The sequence below is a fragment of the Mytilus edulis genome, chromosome 8, assembly GCF_963676685.1.
Source record: "Mytilus edulis chromosome 8, xbMytEdul2.2, whole genome shotgun sequence".
In the NCBI taxonomy this organism is placed as follows: domain Eukaryota; kingdom Metazoa; phylum Mollusca; class Bivalvia; order Mytilida; family Mytilidae; genus Mytilus; species Mytilus edulis.
The window spans coordinates 78,370,305-78,384,651 of record NC_092351.1 but is presented as its reverse complement, the minus strand read 5'-3'; positions in this window follow the sequence as shown (position 1 = coordinate 78,384,651).

The window sequence follows — 14,347 nt, the reverse complement described above, 5'->3', positions numbered from 1 at the left end:
GATATGTTCCTTAAGTCGTAACTACAATCCCCTTCCCTTTCATGAATGTGACCTACCGAATTAGACTATTTACCGGATTTGTTATCACATAAGCAACACGACGGGTGCCGCATGTGGAGCAGGATCTGCTTACCCTTCCGGAGCACCTGAGATCACCCCTAGTTTTTTGGTGGGGTTCGTGTGGTTTATTCTTCAGTTTTCTATAATGTGTCGTGTGTGCTGTTGTTTGTTTGTCTTTTTCATTTTTAGCCATGGTGTTGTGAGTTTGTTTTAGATTTATGAGTTTGACTGTCCCTTTGGTATCTTTCGTCCCTCTTTTGTGACGATAGGTATTAATTAATTAGACAGTTGCAAATGTCTTCATTTTTAGAAATTTGTATATCGTGGACATGTCGTTATATGGAACACGTGTACACAAATTGTTATTGGAGGCACAATGATGGTGTAGAAGGACCTAAACTTAGTATCCCCGTCAACAAGACAGTTGTTTTCCCTCCGTTTAATGAGTTTCATCTTTTGATTTTGTCATTTTGTAACGGACTTTCTGTTTTGAATTTTCCTGGGAGAACAATATTTTTATCGTTTAATTTTTATATCTTGGATCGATATCTGCATGTTAGGTTGTCTTTTATTCGCTCAGACTGGCACTTTCGGGTTTTCTTTCCTTAGGTTCAAAGGACATAACGAGAAGGACTTTTAAAAGAAATATCAAATAGCAGCATGCCAAAGATGAAAAAGCAGGACAGACAAACCACACTCATTAAAATATAAAAAAAAGAAGATGTGGTATGATTGCCAATGAGACAACTATCCACAAAAGCCCAAATTTACACAGACATTAACAACTATAGGTCAACGAACGGCCTTCAACACTGAGCAAAGCCCATACCGCATAGTCAGCTAAAAAAGGCCCTGATAAGACAATGTAAAACAATTCAAACGAGAAAACTAACGGCCTTATTTATGTAAACAAATGAACGAAACACAAATATGTAACACATAAACACACGACAACCACTGAATTACAGGCTCCTGACTTGAGACAGGCGGGATCCCAACCCTCCCCTAACCTGGGACAGTGGTATGTTTAACAGTACATCATAAGAACAAACTATAAACATCAGTTGATAAAGGCTTAACTCATCAGATGGACAAAAATACAAATGGACGTGGCCGGGTACTTATACATCCCGACACACAAAAAAACACAATGAACAGATCTGAGAGTACTCGTAGTTATCTGACAGCTAGTTCAAAGCCACTATCAACTATAAAAAAATTCATGCATCTAAAACTAAACTATCAATCCGTACACATCCAACATCCAATAAATTTAGTGTAAAGACAGCATAAACAGCCAGAGAAAAACTTGACCTTGTGTAATGCCAAGTTACAGGTATCAACAGATTGTAGATCTATGAATATGTATATGAATATAATATACTAGTTATATTTAGTTGGCTTTTAATTAACTGATAACAAAATCAATATTTATACCAATAAAAACAATATTCAATGATCTTATTACAGTGTTGAATAGGTTACCTTTTAGAATACGTTTATTTAAAGGAGCGACCAGTTCATGCAGTTTACATGGATCATTTCTGAATTTCCGGCACGGTTAACAACATTTCCGTAAAAATGAGGATGTGGTATCCAGTTTGAAATAAGTTTTCTACAGGTACAACCAAACTTCAAAATCAAATCTTTATATCTATGGAAAAATTTAGTTAAGGTTTTAAGTAATTTATGGTAACGATATCCCCGGTTAAATAATTTACCAGTTATACATAGGTTGCGTTCGTTAAAATCAAAAACGTCACTGCAGACACGGGCATAGCGAACCAGTTGTGAAATATAAACACCGTAAGATGGTGCCAAAGGAACATCACCATCTAAAAATGGAAAATTAACAATAGGGAACGAAAAATCGTGTCTTTTGTCGTAAATTTTAATGTGGAGTCCCGTTTAAAACCGAAATATCCAAATCCAGGAAAGGACAGAACTTGTTGATAATTATTCCGTATCAACTTCACAAATAATACACGATGGTGTTAAAGTATAGATTTTGCGTACTGACGTTGTTTATCATCTTAATAACATGTTACATTATTCTTTTATTTGTCTTTATTATTATTAATTTTACTGTTAAGTCTGTTTTTTGAGATATCCTTTTTACGTAACTCTGTGCTTATGTATCCCATTATAATTTGAACGACAAAATTATTGTATGATGTGACTCTGTACCTATGTATCTTGTCATACTTTGAATGACAAAATTATTTTAATTATTAATATTACTTTTACTGTTAACCCACTTTTTTTGTGATATACATTTGACGTGACTCTGACTTATATATCCCGTCATACTTTGAATCACACTATTATTTTATTTATTATCATTACTTTGACTGTTGAGACAGTTTTTGTTATATCTATTTTGCGTGACTGTATTTATGCATCCCGTCATACTTTGAACGACAAAATATCTACCTGTGCGAATTTCAAAAGCGCAGTTTTACACCAGTACTCAAAACCCTCCTTCTTTGATTGGAGCATTTTACATAGACAAATAAAATCGTATAATATAATCAAAATGAGGATGTTAATTTGATGCATGCCTTTTTGTGTTTCTTCGTTATATTTGTTGTTTTTATAGTGATTAAGATAATAACACAATGTTGACTGCAGTACCCCTATTTTTGACATTTTTACCTATTGTGTCTGTTTGTTTTGTTCACGGATCGGTGACAATATGATGGAATTTGATGCGACTGTCATACAAGTAGGAGGTTTAGCTAGCTATAAAACCAGGTTCAATCCACCATTTTCTACTTTTGAAAATGCCTGTACCAAGTCAGGAATATGACAGTTCTTGTCCATTCGTTTTTGATGCGTTTTGTTATTTGATTTTGCAATGTGATTACGAACTTTCCGAATTGATTTTCCTCTGAGTTCAGTATTTTTGTGATTTTACTTTTTATTGCCGAATAAATTTGATTTATTTAAAGTAAGTTCCTTAGAGTAAATTTCAGCAGTATTTTGAGAAAATTCTTGATTATTTAACGAAAAAATATCATCAAGATAACGGTAAGTGTTGTTGAATTTATCAATTAAATGCAATTGCAACGGGTCTTTACTGAGTTTAGTCATAAAAAAGGGACAAAAAATACCAAAGGGACAGTAAAACCCATAAATCTAAAACAAACTGACAACGCCATGGCTAAAAATGAAAAGGACAAACAAACAACAGCACACACGACACAACATAGAAAACTTAAGAATAAACAATACGAACAACACATAAACGGTTAATCGTAACAGTACAAAAACAAGTCTGCTATTAAAGGAGCACAATTAGTGCCCATGGGGATACCTACAACCTGTCGATAAACTTTGTTGCCGAAACATACATAAATATTATCAAGGAGAAAATAAACAGCTTCAATCATCTCATCACACCTCCAGTAAGTATATCTAGCATATTTACCTTTCTCATTAGAGAAGAAGGCTATAAATGAGTTGCAGCAAATATATCTACATTCAGCTTTACCAAACGACCATTTACTTAAATAGGAAATTTTTTGTTTAATAAGATAGTGTGGAAGTGTAGTGTAAAAAGTAGAAAAATCAAAACTATTAACAGAATCAAAAGGACCATCAAAAGCACGTAATTTATCTGAAACATCCAAAGAATTTTTTACACTCCAAAAATGGTTTATACCACTATGTTCATATATTTTATTACAATAGTTTATGATAAGCTCTTTAATAGTAGTCAATGAACTAGTTGAGAGCACTGAAAGATTAGTTGTAGAACACTTACTAGAGGCCGAGATGAAACGATATTTAAATGGTTTTGTGTGAAGTTTAGGTAGCCAATACATAGTAGGGACCTTCAAATGTTCAGAAAAGCCTTAACCTTTGATGTGGTTGTGATATGATTGTTTACTATATGGCTCTTTGTGGAGCGGATGGACTTGAATGTAGATGAATTAAAAGAACGTCCGTGTAGTATTTATGGCATACCACCACCACATTGTTGGCTGCTTTGTCGGCCGGTACAAACACAAACCGCTTTGAAAGTATTTGAAGTTTATTTCTTATTCTGGAAATAGGTGTATTATATACTCTATTATTTACTTCTAAATTATTTTCAAAATGGGATATTCTCTAATCTACAACATTCATACATTTATTTAAATAAGAATCAAGAGATTTTTTATCAGATTTTCCCCGTTTACACCATTTTTTACAAAACGAGGAAAGAGCATCTTTGGTGGCTTGATGACACTCTTTCCAATCTATTTTAGATGAAGGACGATATTTTTGTCCTTTTTTCAAAAACTTTTTAACCTCTCTGTCCTGGACGATGTTGAGGTTCCCTGTAATAACATGGTTATAGGGAACATATCTAAACTTCGACGATTCACAGTTTTAAGTTAAGGGAGGATAACTATCTATATTCACGTCTGATGTAACCAACGTATAATTAAAAATTAAACTTCTGCTGGTTTTTTTTGTATGTGTATGAAATTATAGGTGGTTCTATAATATCAAAAAAGAGAGGTATAAAGTTTTGAACGGTAGAGTCATTAAATATACTAGAAAAATTGATAAAATCAATACCTCTGCTGATATATTTAATTTTTCAAAAAATGACGTTTATGATCTTCAGGTTGGTCGATACGCGGGAACAGCATATGGTGGCAAAAAGCTGTAATTATACGAGAATATTCATACAGTGGGCTGGAGAATGAGATGGTGTTACACTCTTTGAAAAGATCGTGTAATTTACAAATGGGTATTTGACCTAGTTTAAATAATAATTGATGGCTACCATTATTTTTAAATATAGATAGGAGATTATCAGGTGTATAATTTATACGATGTTTAACTCGTTGATTTCGAATGATACGTTTCCCATGAAACCTATTATTTCGTTGTTTTTTATCAATAATATTCATGATATCAATAGAGGAAGTAGTAGATATGTTCCCTTGTACAAGTATATTATCATTTAGACCCAGGGGATAAGCTGTTTGAAGTCGTTTAATCCAAGACAGTTTGATAATTTTACGGGAATCTTCAACAACATGTTCAAATTATTTATGCGACTGCCCTTGTGGTTGCTGGACCGTCTCAAGTTGTTGAAATTTAATAAATTTAATATTGTGGTTGTGTTTACCTAAATGTTGATAAACTATGCTTTTGAATTTCTTAGGTTTTCGGAAGCGGTGTAGATGTTCCTGTGTTCGTTTAAAAAACTCTCGTCCTGTTTGTTCTACATATTGTATACCACACTTGGGAGCTTAGTTCATATAACCAGATAAATGAGGCTTTGGGTTTTTCATGTTATGTCACAGTACAAGGAAAGCGAAAAAGCTCTCCCGTTCACTATTGACCGTATAGTATTATCAGAATATAATCTAGAAAAGGTTTGTCAATTTCTGGCATTGCAAGGAAATATTTGTGGATATCCACGTGTATTTTTATTGAATAATATGGCTGCAGCAGCATTGCCACCTTTAACACAATTATAAAAACTGCTAAATTTAGATGGGGAATTTCGATTGAAAGCGGTTGAATTACTATTTGGAATAAAGTTTTTATAGCACGTGAATATCCTTGAGGGATTAGAGTTTAGTGTTTTCTTACCATTTCTTAAAATCATGATTATTTAAATGGTTATCAGACGATAAAATGAGGCCGAAAGTCATAACATTGAATTAAGAGTTACAGTAACGGAATATATAAACAATTCATAAAACAGTCGAAGAATTCTTATAAAAACTATATTGAACAGCCGGACAAACAATGACGTAACATAACAAGACAGACACGAAACAAATATAGGTCCGAGAAAACAGTTATGATGTAGTGAATTTATCTTTAACAGAAAACAACAAAAATCTTTTAACAAAAAATATCACTTTCTCGCTTTAAAAAATATTTGTCAACGAATATAGTCCCTAATGCGGACAGTGTTTTACATTTGATTCATACACCTTTCAATTTTATTTCCTTATATTTTATGCCTAATATAGTCATGAAAATTACATGTCTAAATAGTTTTAGTAATTTTATGTTAAGATAAATTAATGATCTGGTCCCGTTTGAAAAGGTCATAAAGTAGGATGTGTCCCAAAATTAATACACTACACTTAATATATAGTCTATTCTAGTTTTGACTTATAAATATTCATACCACTGGATACATTTAGCTTTTTTTTCTTCAAGAATGCAATATTCTGTTATCAACACTTTAGTGTGAATATCATTAGGAATAATGGTATATTTCTTAATAAGGATAAGCTAATTTTTAGACACAAAATATCATAAAAGTACCATAATGGGCATCTTGTTTAAATCTAGCAAGACTTATGAAAGTTCAGTCTTGTATCAAAAGAAAATTTAATAATTTTGATTACTTGAATCAACCCTATAAATCATTCCAAACTACTGTAAATATCTTACATATCAAATAATTAAATGAATTGCGTATTTTGCAAAATTTGACATTCAGCATTATTCTTTTTGAATTTGTGTTTCTTTTAATGTATTTCAGTTGAAACTCTTGCTCAGATAATAAGGTTTTTAAGTTAAGATGACGACATCACACGTACCAAGATGTAAATAACGACTGATGAAAATATTGCTAAGCTCAGTTTCGGTGTTAAATAACGAAAAGTCTCGTCGAAAAGTTCAGCATTTGTATATAACATCAGGACCATAGTATAAGTTTTTATATTAGCATATTTTCAACATCCAGGCTGTAATTTCAATTGATCATAGATACCAGGACTAAATTTTGTAAATAGGCCAGACTCGCGTTTCGTCTACAAAAGACTCACCAGTAACGCTCGACTCCAAACAAGTTCAAAAGGCCAAATATAATACGAAGTTGAAGAGCATTAAGGACCAAAATTCTTAAAATTTGTGCCACATACAGCTAAGGTAATATATGCCTGAGATAGAAAAGCCTTAGTTTTTTAAAAATTCAAAATTTGGTAAACAGTTAATTTATAAATATAACCATATCAATGATAATTCATGTCAGCACAAAAAGTGCTGACTACTGGGCTGGTGATACCCTCGGGGAAATAAATCTCCACCAGCAGTGGCATCGACCAAGTGGTTGTAAATAAACTCAAAGTGACAATAACACACATGCATCGACATATACATGATACCATGCTAAATAGCTGCTACCGAAACTGGTGCTTTGTTTGAATTTCAAGAACTAATGGCATAACGCGTAGATGGGTAACAGCATATTTCATTTCGAGGCCTTTTATAGCTGGCTATTCGTTGCTTTGTTGAAGGCTGTACGCTGACCTATAGTTGTGAATTTCCATGTCATTTTTGTAACTTGTGGAGATATGTCTCATTGACAATCATACCACACCTTCTATATTATATATAAAGCATGTGATATACAGTGATGATATAGCCAGAAAGTACGGCCAATTAGTCTATATCATTAAGGAACCATCACCACTTGGGGTATAGGCAGTAGATGGTTTGTTTAAAACATTGTTATCTGCACTTTGGTCGGGTTGTTGTCTCTTTGACACATTCCCAATTTCCATTTTCAATTTTATTTACATCATACACATGATCCAACAATTAACGTCTCATCTGTCTTCAGTGATAATCGTGGACCAATTATTCGAAAGCCCAAAACCTAGTAATTTTTTTTTAACAAATTATGTCTATATTTAAGGTGATGATGATTCTTACGACGGTCAAAGAGAAACAGTTCTGGAAATATTGCTAGATACTTAAAAGCCATGGCGTTGTCAGTTTATTTTCGATTTATGAGTTTGGCTGTCCCTTTGGTATTTTTCGCCCCTCTTTTAAAAGGGAGATAATGGTTAGATAGCACTTTATATATGTTAATAGTGTCTTAAGGTAGTTCACTGTGTGAAGATGTGTGGTGTGCACAAAGTAAAATCAATATGGCAATTTTGATTTAGGATAAGGCTTCGGCCGGGGGTTTCCTGCTGATTTTAATCACAGTTCTAGTTTTGAATAGTGTTATACAATGTTGCTTACTTATAAGACACTAAGCCGAGAGATAACTATTTACTACCGTTACAGACAACGTCAGCGCTATGTTGTACTTCATATGAACATACGAAATTTGTCTATCCTGAACATTTTGTAAAAACTGACCAAATATATCAGGCTTAATTTCAATAAAGAAGGCGCACTACATCATGTACATAGTGTACTAAAAATCAGGAAACCAAAATATTGAAAATGCCTGTATCAAGTCAGGAATATGACAGTTCTTGTTCATTCGTTTTTCATGCGTTTTGTTATTTGATTTTGCCATGTGAGTTTGGACTTTCCGAATTGATTTTCCTCTGAGTTCAGTATTTTTGTGATTTTACATTTGATCTTACATGATTAACACATGACAAACACAATCCTAGACATACTTTATTGAACCATTTAGTCTAATTTTAACTAGGATTTTCAAAATCTATTTATATCCTATACTCAAATAAAAACGCACTTTAGCCTTGACATAATATATATACATTGATAACACTTAGTCATGTTATGTAGTCGTATAGTATTTAAATCTACACATATTTAATGTACATATCTAGCATCTTGTCAAAGTTCATATGGTACTTCCAATTTAATATAAGTTAAATATATTATTTTATTTTATTTATCTTCTAAATATTACTATTTAACATTCGTACACTCACTTTCTTTTTGAAATAAAAATCAAAATGTTTTGACAAATACTGCTTATAGATTATTGTCATCCCGTATTCCAATAAGCCGAACGTTTTTTCTATTTAACCAAACAGGTTAAAGATTTTAGCAAGAATTGAAGGCCACAAAGGTCAATTATTGACTTATATCCAACAACCAAGTTTGAAAAGACAGCATGATGAACCTATGCATTGAAATATTTATTTTGATCTATTGATACTAACAATCGGAATTACCATCGACTATTTTTAACCATCAATCCCAATTACTATTTTTGTAAACTTAAACTTTTGAGAACTATTTTTAAACGTAAATTTCTGATCAATCACGTGACAATGTCACGTAGTATTTTTGTGACCTAGAAAATATAAATGATGTTTTGAAGTGTTTCTGGTACACGTAGGTAATTTGTATTTCAAATTACTGATTGATTGTTGTTTGCTTTAGGCCATATCTCGGCGATAGCTAATTTGAATATTATAACAATTTACGGTATATTTTTAAAATCAGGCTAAAGGTCTTTCAATAAACTAAAGCAAATTGATTATCTACAAATAAAAATTGACACTAAGATAATGTGATGAAATTGAAATCGTTTTAAATTAAATTTTGAATCATCACCAAAAAGTATACAGATCTTAAGATTAATATAACTAAGAATTGTGTAAATTTTTAAACAATAATAAAAAATTGTGTTTAAGATACAGTGTGACATGTGAAAAAAAAACCTGTTTTAGTTACAAAGTGCAATAACTCAAAAAGTTTTTATTTTATTTTCATCAAAAAGTATACAGATCATTTGACCATCATAAAAACTATATTAAGTTTAATGAAATTTGAATAAGTCGTTCTTAGGTTACGATGCAACATGTTTACGACGGACAGACAGACGGACAAACGGACTGACATACAGACAGATAGACGGACGGAAGGACACTGGACATTTGTATACAATAATAAGTCCCGTCAAAATTTTGACGGGTGAATATAAACCATATCTATACTATTACACGTGAAGATCTTTTTTTGTATGTCGCTTCTCTTCCTTCAACAATTAATTAATCATTATGCCTCTGTGTCATATAGGTACCATGCATAGTCGCATTTGTCATCCACTATTATTGCTCAGGTTGGGTTTTTTTTTTGGAAAAAAAGAAAATAAAGTGTTATTGAATATAATTATATCCTAATATGTAATGATGATAATCAACACACGTAAACCTACTGAGATGTGTTTTTCTTTCTTTAAATATAATTTATTAGAAAACTTTAAAATTAATCAAAATGAACAAAGAGGGCACTTCCCATAAAATAATGAAATTTACAAATGAGCGCATGATACTCAAGACGTCTTTTGTGGAAGTTTAATGCAATAATCATAAATAGTTTCTTTTAAGCAACAAACATATATTGTTCAATATATAAATTAGAGAAAATATATGTTTTTATAGAAAAGGATATTATATATTTGATAACACTTCATTGTTTCCGAAAACAAGTTTCTACTAGTTCTTACCTTTTAACCTGTGGAGACAACTGCCCTTGGGTTTGGCTTTTTTCGAACATAAATAGATAAATTCATCCAAAAATCTAAATCTAAGATTACGATATACAATATAAATTGATCACTGTTAAATATCTATTTGTTTCCAGGTAAACAATTTGCCTTTTGTTTTAAACAAAACCACTGAAAATTTTGATTGTATTCGTTGTTCTGGTTGTTAGCAAATTAAGAGGCCAGATTGCTGGTATTTATTATAATGAATAAAAAAACAATATGTCGTTTGTAGCGTAGACAATGTAATGGCCATGTGTTAAGTCTAAATACCATCGATATTTTAAACGTCAGTCAAAAGTTAAAGTCAATGATCTGTAGAGTGATCAATTTTGTCTTACAACGACATTCGTTTTATGTACTGTCCCTTTGTTTTTAGTTAATGATTTGCATGGTACTTGATAAACATACACAATACATAAAAGCTTAACCTTTATCAATTAACTATGTCATGATTGATTGACTTTGCTTAACGTCCAGTGGCAAATATGTCATGGATGTTCAGGACGAATGCAATTAACTTTGATTTAACATTGCTCACTGTTTCATGAAATGAGTTTAAGGTCAATAAAGCCTGTCTGACAAACATGTAGATCTTTCAAGAAAGCGACGTATCAATATAGTTTACCTCTTACTTATATTAAGATTATTATTCACTTATAAATAAAGATAATAATATCAAGTATTTTCTCATCTATGAAACGAGGCAAAAAAAATTGATTTATGCCAGACGGAAACTTCATTGCATATGCACACATGAAATGAAGCATCCAAGTGTTTTACCATCCGAACTTTTTAACTTTTAACAAATACGTAACTCCGTCGCCTCCGCCGACGCTTGAATGTTATCCCGACGCCTCGCAAAAAAAAGCCCAGAATATTTTTTTTTTTCTGAAAAAAACGTCATACATTGATTCCCATCAATCAGTTTAAGTATTTAACTTTTTGCGTTTACCGATAAATTCATGTATTTAACATCGCGGTATTTCGATAGATAGCACACGATAACTAACAGATTGAAATTATTCTTTAATTAAGGTCTTACTGTATTTATTCTTCTGATTGTTATAAGGTCTTTCCACTTTTTCTAACACCGTATTACAAGTTTCATACTTTATTTTAAAGGCGGAAAGACCTTAAACTGTTCTCTGAAGAACTGGATTTTAATTATTATAATCTGTATGATTATTATTATTTCTGCCAAACTTTTACGACATTTCTAAAAAAAGGTAAACGACAAATTAGAATGATATTACGTATCAAATATTGGTTTAACAAACGTAATCTTGTGGCTAGGGCACCACCCGTAACTTTTCTTTTATAGCGGTTATCTCCCCCTACATTCTAAAATCTTGTTTTAATTCTAACTTCGTAACCATAATAGGTACAATAAATGAAGGGTTGAATTTGTTCAGGATAGGCTCAATGGTAGGGTTATGCCACTTTGAAAATTAGCCAATGTCGGATGGTAACTAAAACTGGATGGTTATGTAAAGTAAGTACATTTATATAGATATAGATTTTGGTAATACATATTTGTTTGTTTAAAAAAAAAATTGAAAAAAATGTAAGCTGCATTTGTATTCGTGCGTATTTATTTTTCGCGGAAAGACAATCGTCCCCAAAATCGGAAAAAATAACATATCGCAAAAAAATACATATACAGTAGTTTGGTCGTAATCGCGGAACATGATCACTGCTTTTACATGTTTTAATTGCTTTCACATGTTCAATTCGTAAACATACATGCAAGTGCACTGTACCAAGACGTACTACGACATTTAGGTCAAATAAAGATAACATCACATTAAAATAGTAAAATAAATATACAATAAAGTTGAAACACAACATTTTTTTTCTTTGAAATAAAAGCATGTAATAGAAATTAACAGACAGCATGCAGATGCTTTTAAGTATCTATGTAAATAAAAAAAGGAGGAAGAAATCCTACAAGTAAGCAAAAATGAAATGTAGAAACGTCAGTGTTTGACTTCATAGCTTACAGTTCTTTAAACCAATGGGATCTTTAAATTAAAAAAAAGGAAAGGCTAACATTGAGAATAAATAAAAGTTTAAATTATTAAAAAAAATTTAAATACTTATTGCAACTTTCAAGCGATTTCATTCATATCAAACCAATTGGGTTATTCAAACATTTAAACCTAGCCAAAAACAATCGGTCTATCAAAGGGAAAACTATCAGAAAGAAACATCATGAGTTGTATGTCTGTTTCATTTTCTAAAAATCAAACAAATGATTCTTTGTTTTAAATGTCAGATTGTACATGCGAGATATTTATATCGTAATGTGTTTGGCAATATATTTAACAAAATGTAAAACCAAATTAAATCTGATTATATAAAACGTAATTTTTGTAGTTGCGGTTTATTCCTGAACTGCCGCCACATGCAATGAAATGATTTTGTTTTAAACACGGTTTTCATTTAAATAAGTGATTATGGAAATAATATTGTTGTGATAAAACATCTGTTTTCTTCAATAAAATTCATAATTAAAGAATAACTATTATACAACATATGCAGCTTAATGTGTTTTTTTTTATAGGAGTATTAGATAAAATATCTGATGTTCATAAATTAAATTTCCTTTTATCCAGGAACAAAATGACTGAACTTCAATGCTGTCGTCCTAATCAGGTTTTCTTATTGTTATTCCATCATTTTCTTCATCTATAAATATGATAGTCATGATATTAATCGATATCGGTTAGATATAACTTGTTTGGATAATATTTCGTTATACGAACCCAAACCTCACAGATTACTTGTAATCTTTACATGTATGTATTGTCTGATTTCGGTGTGTCCGTTATTTTGCATACACTAACGTCATTTCGAGCGCCTTCATCAAGTCTATAAACATTTCCTTAGACACATCTCACTACAATTGTTTAGGTTGGTTTTTTGTGAGAACATTTTTTGTGTTTATACTCATTTCATTTGATTTATGCGCTCTTGTTTGTAATCATTCTGCCATACAACGATAGTGTCTATATGAATAGAGACCGTAAGGAATATTTAGATCTTCAAATCAATTTAAACATATTAAAAACCAAAAAGAAAAGAGGATTAAATGCCATAATTCCCTGTGAGTAAAACAGTAGATTTTGATTAACGTTTTGTTTAAAGAATTATTGAAAGAAAGACAATTTACCGATACTTAGAAAATATCCAGACGCAAAGGTTGATAACAAACTGATTATCTCCGAAACCCTGAAGTATGACAAAAACAAAGGACAGTTTACAAATTCTTACATAGAAAATGTAAAAGTGGGCAACACAAATACCTCCAAAACAAGAATTACAATCTCAGCTAAAATAGAAATAAGATGTTGTTTGTGTGCAAATGAAAAATATCTGAATTCGAAAAACTATGTTTAAAAAGTGAAAAATTAAAGATCAAAGTACGACCTTCAATACGGAGCAAACCTAGTTTGAATCATAAGTTCACATATCAGGAAAAGAGTACGGGAATGTGGTTACATTGATTGAAACATTACAGTTTATCCCTATATATACGACTTACCTTGATCAAATGTCGGTATATCTTGGAGATGAAGCATCCTTAGCAAACAAGGTTCGAAGGAACATACATGGACGCCATATATGTTGAATGTGTTTATATGTGAACCTCTGAACCAACTATGTTCAATTGAACTTATGTGTCACCAAAATTTCCATTTAAAATATCTCAAAATAGATTAAATTCTGTTTGACACCTCCTTATGTTTTGATTCATATCATTATATTCTTTGGTCTTATAATTGATGATTAAATATACACTTTTTGCTTTGCAATCATTTTTTAATTGATGGTTTTATTTAATATGGAAAAACACAGGCGGAAATATTAATGGAAATTTTGACTCAAATTTGAATATGAATGATAGAAAATAAAACAATCACTGGACTAGAGGTCACATTTAATCTATCACTATGCTAATGGTTTGAACTACCTCATTGGATTACATCAAATTAATTTGAAAATCGCGAAATTGGCATGAAAGGACCAAACGCGAAATACAGTATTCGCGAA